This window comes from Oryzias melastigma, linkage group LG1 (assembly GCF_002922805.2).
Source record: "Oryzias melastigma strain HK-1 linkage group LG1, ASM292280v2, whole genome shotgun sequence".
In the NCBI taxonomy this organism is placed as follows: Eukaryota; Metazoa; Chordata; class Actinopteri; order Beloniformes; family Adrianichthyidae; genus Oryzias; species Oryzias melastigma.
The window spans coordinates 16,743,343-16,752,287 of record NC_050512.1 but is presented as its reverse complement, the minus strand read 5'-3'; positions in this window follow the sequence as shown (position 1 = coordinate 16,752,287).

Here is an 8,945-nt window from a genome sequence, read left to right as displayed (position 1 = left end):
ACTTTTCCTGCTATTTCAAAATGGCTGCTTCCATGAAATCTTAAACACACTCATAAAGTTTTGCTAATTTTCTAAACCTTAGGGCAGGATTGTCAAACTCAATCCAAAATCCAAAACACCTTAAGTCGCAGGCCGCACAGGATAAACATTTATTGAACAAACTAAAACAAAGTTTTAAAAACTTTAAAAATAACTTTTTAAAATGACTATGAATAAAAACAAACAGGAAAATTATTCAAGAATAAATTAACTTAAACCGTAAATAACTTTCAATATTTTACTCATAAAAATATATTTTGGCAAAAATATAGAAGTTAGAAATAAGCGTAAGATAACTTTGGGCCATTAATAACAATAAAATAAGATGATCTGGAGGGCCAGATATAATTACCGGTACTTGGAGAATACCGGGAAAATAACTCATCTATTGTAATTCATTTTTTAATGACTATTTGATGTATTTAAAAAATGCAAATTTTACAGATAATTATTTTTTTCATAATACAGTTTCACCATGGTAAAAGATACGTATCAAATTTTACAATTTTTTTACCATAACGTATCAGAATTTATACTATCTGTACAGTATATCTCATTAAAAAAATGATATTGCAAAAAACATGTTTTGTGGATTTTATCAAAAGGTTTAAAAACATATAAATTTCAAAAAGATGTCAATTCTTAGATGAAGTGTGAGGTTCACAGGGTTAAGCAAACAGCAAACAATCTGCAAAATATATTATTTTACTTCTTTATTATGATCAATTTTAATGTTTCATTAAATTTTCATTAAATTATTTTAGCTCATTACAGTTAATAAAAAATGTGCAAGAGAATCCAGCAAACCTGTAGCAGTGACAAGAGTCATACATGCAGGCTTTATTTCTCTGCAGTTTGTTCTCAAAAGGCCTATACATTTGTAATGATATTTGAATGGATGACACTCCACAAACATCTTTGTCTGGAGCGTTTGAAGAAGCTAAAGCAAGCAGGGTTGTGTCCATAGGAGAGGTGACAGCAAAGTCTGGAGTTGTTATGAAGATGGCCTCAGTAGAAAGTCGATTTAGTGGTGAGATGGGGCATTGAGGCAGAGAGCAGAGGTTGAGGAAGAGCAGATCAATTTTGCTGTTTGATCTTGCTCTGGCTCTGAATAAATGTATATTTTAAGATCTTTTTTTTCTCCCTGCCCAAACATTGACATTTTTTCCGTTGATTCTTGACTTGTGTGGCTAGAGACTTGATTTGATGTAACATGATGGACTTTTCGTGACTTTCCCTTCACTTCTGAGCCCAGCTAAAGTGACTGGGATTCAAGCACTGACACGCACACAAAAAAACAATTAGTTTTGGGTTAAAACAACCTCTCCAGATAAAGACGCATCAGGGCGCAGGATGTTTGGTCAGGACAGAAACTTGCTTCTTGACTTCACTGGCAGCTCAAAACTGCGCCGGAGAGAAGACAAACATTTTCGATTCAAAGCTCACTGATGCAAGAGTGGCGTAAAATGCTCCAATGTTTGGACAGTGCTAAATACAAATGCACAAATGGTAAACAGTGTTGCACTGGGTTGTGTACAGCTCCAACAGAGCTGTCAGACAAATTGTGTGATCATAGTAAATTCAAGCACACTATTAGTCATGCTGTGTGAATGGTCTGCTGAAGGGAGTCTTTAGCTTGGTTCAGCTCAATAACTGTTTACTGATCCCCAAGTTGAAATGAAATACAATTCGAGCAATATGATAGCCATGTATTAGTTATATTTATTTTTATTTTTCTGACTTGAAAATATTTTCTATCGTAAGAAAAAGGGTTCTTTGATTTTGAATACACCTCCACACTCTGAGGACTCCAAAAGGAATTGGCCCAAATACAGCTGTTTCTATACAAAAAGTTGCCTTTGATCTAACTTAATTAACAGCTATTACTGCTATAATTATGATTTAATCATATTGAACATCCCTGAATTAAACCACCGCAAGGATGGACAGAATGTAAATAAACAGTGATTTGAGGGATAGTTAATAAAATGATGCTGAATGGACATGTGTCTAAATTATTTATTGTCTGTATGATGTTAGGGCTGCGTGGTGATTACCAATTTAAATGTCTTGAGGGGGAGATTTTATCAGTTTCATGCAGGCAACGTAAAATAAAATAAAATAAAAAAATCTACTTGTCAGGCTGTGCCTCTGTAATGTGTGTTCAAAGGGATATTTATTCCCCTGTTGCTTCGAATGCATTATTCATTTAACCAACTGGGTGTGAAACTTTCTGAAAATGTTTTTTTTTTCTTTTTTTTTTGTAAAAAGCATTCGAAAATGCTTCAGTGTTCAATACGCAAAAATGTAATAAATCTCAGTGGTTAAAACCAAGACGTCTTATAGGCTGTATTCTTTGTAGAAGCTACTACTACTTCTACTGCTTTAAGTACTACTATACCAACCGATTAAAAAATAAACAATCAACAACAACAAACAAAACAAGATAAACTAAAAAAAAAGTTTCATAGCATCTGTCCTGCGTATTTTGAGCTGACAGTATTCATGTAAAAAAATAATGTTTTTCTATTTATCTTTTAAAAATTACTAATTTCTACCGAAAATCAGCAATAACTAGAGTTGTTTAATGTTTAAATCTAAGTTTATTTTTGCTCCAAAAACATTCATGTTTGCTTGAAGGCCAACAGACTTGTTTATGATTTACACATGAAGGTTGATTTGAGGGTGTAAATCCTTCTCTTTAGATCTGTGATTGACTCATTTTAAAGTTTCTCTCACTTGACTCGGTTTAACCCTTTTATGCTACAGTGTACAGATGCTTTAATAGTAAATATATGATTTATACCAGAACATAACAAGCGAAAGGAAGATGTTCAGTTCAGAAATAACAGTTCACAGATTTGATGGGAAGCTAGATCCTATGATGATTAATGCTGAGTTCAGTGACTTTTGTTACACTATTTTCAACTCAGAGACATTGTCTTTAACTTTGTTTTGGATAAATCAACCTATAGAGATATATGAACCACCATTACAACATCATATAAAATTTCAATCATTTACAGGTATATCTAGAAATTATCATATAATTCGGTTGTATGTTTTATACTGTATAAACTGCATGAAGTACACTTGAGTGGATATATAAATACATCTTTGTAGAATTTAAAGATATACTGTATTTTTTTTTCTAAAACATATTTGTATCCCTAAAGATAAATAAAAACACACAAAAAAAAAATCCTACCTAATTTTTATAATAATTAATGCATAAGAGGGTTAATTCCTTTAAATTATGCTGTCACATAAAAATATTAATAATTATGACAATAGCTTTTGTAATAACACTTAAAATGGAATTTTATGTGATTATAAAAATACAAAACATTCATGCAGAATTGCTGCAAAAATAAACTGAAACAGTCTTGAAACAAAGTTTTTAATACATAAAAAAAATAAAAACTACTTTTCAGCTGGATATTCAGTAGAACTAGACTCAGTCAATTGCCCCAGGAGGAACAGTCTCAACCCCCCAAACAGTGAGCAGGACAAAAAGGTTAAAAAGTAATTTTTGTTTCATTGATTATTTATTCTTTATAATCCTATTGTTGAATAAAAAATCCAGACATATATATATGTGTGTTGAAGGGTGAGTGAGTGTGCATATAAATCTACAATATTCTACTTAAATCTCTTGTGTAATTGAATTTTAAGGCAGGGTAATAAAACCGAATGATCCGCACCTGGAGGAATATTTGACGTACGGAGAGAACCGAGGTGCTTATGGGATTCCACTCTGTCAATATGGATGCTAATACTACTCAGCTTTTCTATTTTATGTGTGTGCACAGCTCCCCCACCCCTTCTTTAGTTTGGTAAGTATTCCCTATGTGTGTTGTGTTTTGTATTCTTCAGCGTACAGGCTTTGTGTGTGTGTGTGTGAGAGTGCGACCTGACCAGCCCTCGGCAGCAGACGGTGAGCTAATAACATAGAATTGAAGCCTTGAGGACTGCCTGTGAGCTGGCCCCTGTGCACCACAGTGCCAGCATGCCACGTCTCTCCACAGCCTGACCTCCTGACCTTGTCCTGAGCTAATGAGCAAGTACGAGATCTGAGCTGGGGCCCTCCAGCAGCTGACTTTTTTTTCCCCAGATTCACTACAATGACATTTGTCCTCTGCAAGAATGTTAAGGAGGTGACTTCGTTAGAATATTTTAGTTGGAAAATCACAAGGGGCTGCAAGTAAACATGCACACGTTACAAGAATATGCACAGAAATGCACACAGCTTGCAACCATATTGAAAGAATAGCATTAATAATTCACTAGCATTAATTATGACATGTCTGTATCTCAGTTTGATGCCATTACTGAGGCCATGAGACTGCCTGCCTGTGAGGTCTTTCTTCTCCTTTTCCTCTCAACGGTTTTCCCCCTCGGTGGGATGAGCCGCTGTTATAGCCAGCGACAGCCACAGGGACCTAATTAATACAACATAAATTATGGCATGCTGATAAAGCAGTCAGTGCCGCCTTTGCGGGGCAGTAAGTGCCTGAGCCAGCATCCGCCGTCCTGATAGCAAACCAGCGTGACCAACTGTGTTTACTTGTTAAAATGACTTGTTTTTACAATGAAGGAAATAAAGGATTGTGTGCTTGTGTTAATGCAATTCCGTTTTCTGAGTGGTGCAACAACAGAGCGGGTCTTAGGCTACAAATGGTCAAATGATGGTAAAGTGTAAATGTAGTTTCTGAAGGGATTTTCTGTCATTTCTGATTCCATTAGTGTTGGTAGTGACTCAAGTATTATATTCCAATAAAGTATAATAAAATACAAAAATAAAATAAATAATAAGTAAATAAAAAAATCTGCGTATAAATTACTTTAATCATTTTTTTTAATTAATTACCTCATGATTTAATAAGATAAGGTCCCTGTTAGGCTTCATGGAGCCAAATAGTTAACAAGTGTGAAGTGTTGAATTTTACAAAGTCATGTGACCATACAGTGTGATAAGATGTTCTAATAATGTTCTAATCGCCCAACAGTAACCAGGTTGACTGTGGCAGCCCTGTGACCCCAAAAGGGACACTGCGGGTTAAGAAAATCCATGGATGGATGAATGTTCTGACTCTGCAAGTGTTCCAAAAAAAGAAAAACAAAAAGTAAGATATAGGACTCATTTGCTTGCTCTACTTTGAAACACAATGTTTTTCTCTTATAGGTGTTAAACTCAGGAATTCACAACAGAAATGTTCACATATTCTTCAATTAAAATTAAATAAATTGACAAAGATTTATTTTATCAAAAAGATGATGTGATTAGTTTGTCTTTGTATTTCTGATGCTTTATGAAAGGTACAAATAAAAGAGAAATAAAAAAGTTGTGTAATGCATCACAAATTGGAGATGGTGATATCTGAAGTAAAGGCTGTGCCACACTGCTGCTACATCCACTTTGTGCATTGTCCACAGATGAAATTTTGACTTTTCGTGATACATGTCCGATATTAGTCATTTGTTGATATGCGCAGATATCCGTGCAAGGATTCGGCCGATTGGTCCTTTCATGAATTTGGTTTTAGAGCTGTCTAAAAATTTTGGTTGGTTGAGACTTGTGCAGTTCATGCAAATTCTACATAGTTTTTATCCAATGAATACTCAATAATACCCAACTGTGCATGATTATTAGGCTTATTATGCAATTCATTAGTTATAAAAGTTATATACTGATGGTACATGTGTGAAAAGTCCACTGGACATTCGTGGACATATGTGGAGCGGTTGTGGAAAGCCACAAATGTGCTTCTTGCCGAAATCAGGCACAGTAAGATGTACGTAATAATTGCAAATAAACTTCGTAAAATACACATGAACGGCAAAATTCTCAAAAGATCAAAAATTTTGAATGGCTCAAAGCTGAATTTATGTTTAAGGCTCTTCAGTCAAGACCCTCAACGGACATCTGCACACACAACAAATGACGAATGCAAGAAACCTTTATCATTTACTTATCCCGCATATATCACAAAAGACTGAAATTTCCTCGGTGGACAGTTCACAGATTGCATGCAGTGGCAGTGTGACATGGTGTTGACTTAGAACTGGTCCAAACTTTGTGATTCCGACTGTTTAATAAAAACAAAGCATCGCTAGGGCCCGCGGCCGATGCTGACACAATATGTTTACAGTGTTCTGAATGTTAAAGTGAAGAAATTCAATGAAGCACATTTTTCGTGTTCCTTGTGTGGTTTATTCGTACTTCTTCTGGGGTTTTAATGTGATTAATTTGTGATGCATCTGTGAAAAATTTCTCGTAGGCCACAACTTCTTTCACTTTCACAACGTATTTTCATGTACAACCAATTTTCATCCGTGTGATATGCGCAACTTGTACGTAGCGGCAGTGTGACAGAGGGGTTACTTTTACGTTTTTGTTTTTTTTTTGGGAATATCTCAGAGTTTGGACGTGACTTTCACAATACAAGATAGTATAAAACAGCACTCTGTACTGCTTGTGAGAGAAGTTGACTTTCAGATGGAAAAAAAAAATGGAAAATGAGTTAAATGTTTAGAATAAACTGGATACTGAACTATACTGAACTATTTGGCGTTACAGTGCAAAAACATGAATGTATTAGTTACAGCTGCACAAACAAAAGCCTTTCAGGCATTTTAAAACTGCTGGTGCAGTGCTTTTACCCTTCTCCCAAAGATGCGGGCAGATGTCCCAGAGTCCAGGACGCCTGATGACTGATGCAGACCTAAGGTCACCTGTCAGTGCTTCCATTCGGCAGCAGCAGGGAGCCAATCAAACGGGATGCTTAGTTCCACACCACTGGGCAAGCTTGGTGGTGACTCATAACTTTGAGGTTGCTTAGACTATTGTTAGCAGTATAAAATGATAAGATGCGACATGGTTGCTCAGTCTCAATCAATTAGAAGGAATTTTAAAAATAAAATATTTCAATAGAAGTTTAGGAGTTCTCACTTTTGTTTTATTTAGGATTTTCTTGCACTCAAGCTGCACAAAAGTCAAGAAAATGAGAAGCCACTAAAAGACAAAGTTTATGCACTGTGAGTTGACCGTGCGACTTTAATCAAATGCAGCCTCACCAGTAAATTGGTCGTATAGCTGAATGTTTTGGAGCACAGTAACAACACTAAAATACCAACAAAAAGATCTGCAGGAGCAATCTAGGGAAAATAGGGAGAGAAGAACCAGAGTGGACAGCTAAGCAGTGGTCGATATATTCAGACAAAACGAGAATAGAAGTGTTGATCCAACCGTTAACCTCCAGTTCTTGAGACAGACCTTAGGCATAGTCACTGTAGACAACTTGAGGGGATGAGTAAAAGAATGTAATAGATTTAAAAAAAATACAAAGACAGCGACAAGAAGTAAAGTGAATAAAGCAGCAGGCTAATGAGCCATGAAACATTGGGACCCATCGGCACAGAGATTGCTGCCAACAGAAAAAAAAGGATAAAAAGCAAGTAAACAAAGTGGGAAAAACAAACAAAGACTCCTCCAGCAGCTCCTGGCTCTTGAGGAGAATCAGGCAGCGCTCAGGTAGCCTTGTTCTCTGTTTATCCAAGAACAACAGAGAAATGGGCCGAGGTGTGTTCCTCCAGGTGCATTGTGGGCATTGCCCACAGATGCGCTGTTTGATTTGCACTCGGCTTTGCTGTTGTGCTTGTCTGTGAGCTCTTGACATGTGCACTGCCGCATGAATAATTGAGGCCTCGCACGCAGTCAGGGTCCAACAAGCACTGCTTGCTCTCTTTCCTGCTCTCTCCTCAGTCTGCCCCCCCCTCTAAACCTTCTCTTAGTCTCTTTGTCTCACTTTCGTTCAGTAGACTCAACAGCCACTGTTGTCGTACAAACACCACGACCTCGTTAAATGGAATTAAAAACCCAAGATATGTGATATCGACTGATAAAATCTCAAGAGTGTTGAGAAATCAACTAAAATCACATGCAGTCCATTTGCATTAATCCATACCAAGATGCTTGGAAAAATATGATATATGAAGGCAAAAATATATCTCAGTATGAAATGTCAGTTTCTGTATTAACATCGATTTAATCGATAAATCAATTTGTTTTCCTGCAATCCAACCAGATTGATCTGTCTGAGGAATCAAATCGACGTATACAATTATAAAATTATTTCAAAATGAATAAATCGATCATAATCGATACTGGAAAAATATCATTTGGATGGAAGCACGGTAGGTTTATTCTACTATAATGTAAAAGAGTGACATTCCAGCGTACAACATACGTGATGGCAGCAAAAAAAGATCAAATCAAAAATTTTTGAATATTTAACACAAGCCTGTGTTGTTCTGGTGTGGTATAGAGGTGATCAAAGAGGCTCAGTGTGCTCTGCTGCCAACTAGTGGTTGGGGGTTTAGGTGGAAAACAAAAGTAAGAGTCTAAAAAATTGATTCTCATAAATAATTATTTAAATATTGTCTTGTCACTATTTTAAATCGATATAGATTGTGATATATCGTGAAATCAATTTTTTTCTACGCCCCTAGTAATAATCCATTTGAGGTGGCGTTAGGTTGAAGCTTCCAAATTGAGAGCACACCCTAAACAGGCTTCATTTAAGTCAACAAAAATGACAACAAGCATTATTTTATGCCACATCTACCTATACATTCATTTATTTCCTTTAAAATTGTTTTTTGACTGACACTTCCTTTCATCAACCAAACCATTAAATCTGAGCTGTAGAGGGAGACAAAGCAAAACACTTTTACCTGGGTCAGACTGTTAATGAAAGCATGCAAAATCAATGAGAAAAGACTGGAGGAGATATGAGTATGAGTGATTGGTCTCGCCATATCTCCCTTCTGCTTTTTTTTTCCTCCCAACATTTACTGTTTCATACAGAAGCCAGCTGAGTGATCAGCCTCGGCATAAACAAGTC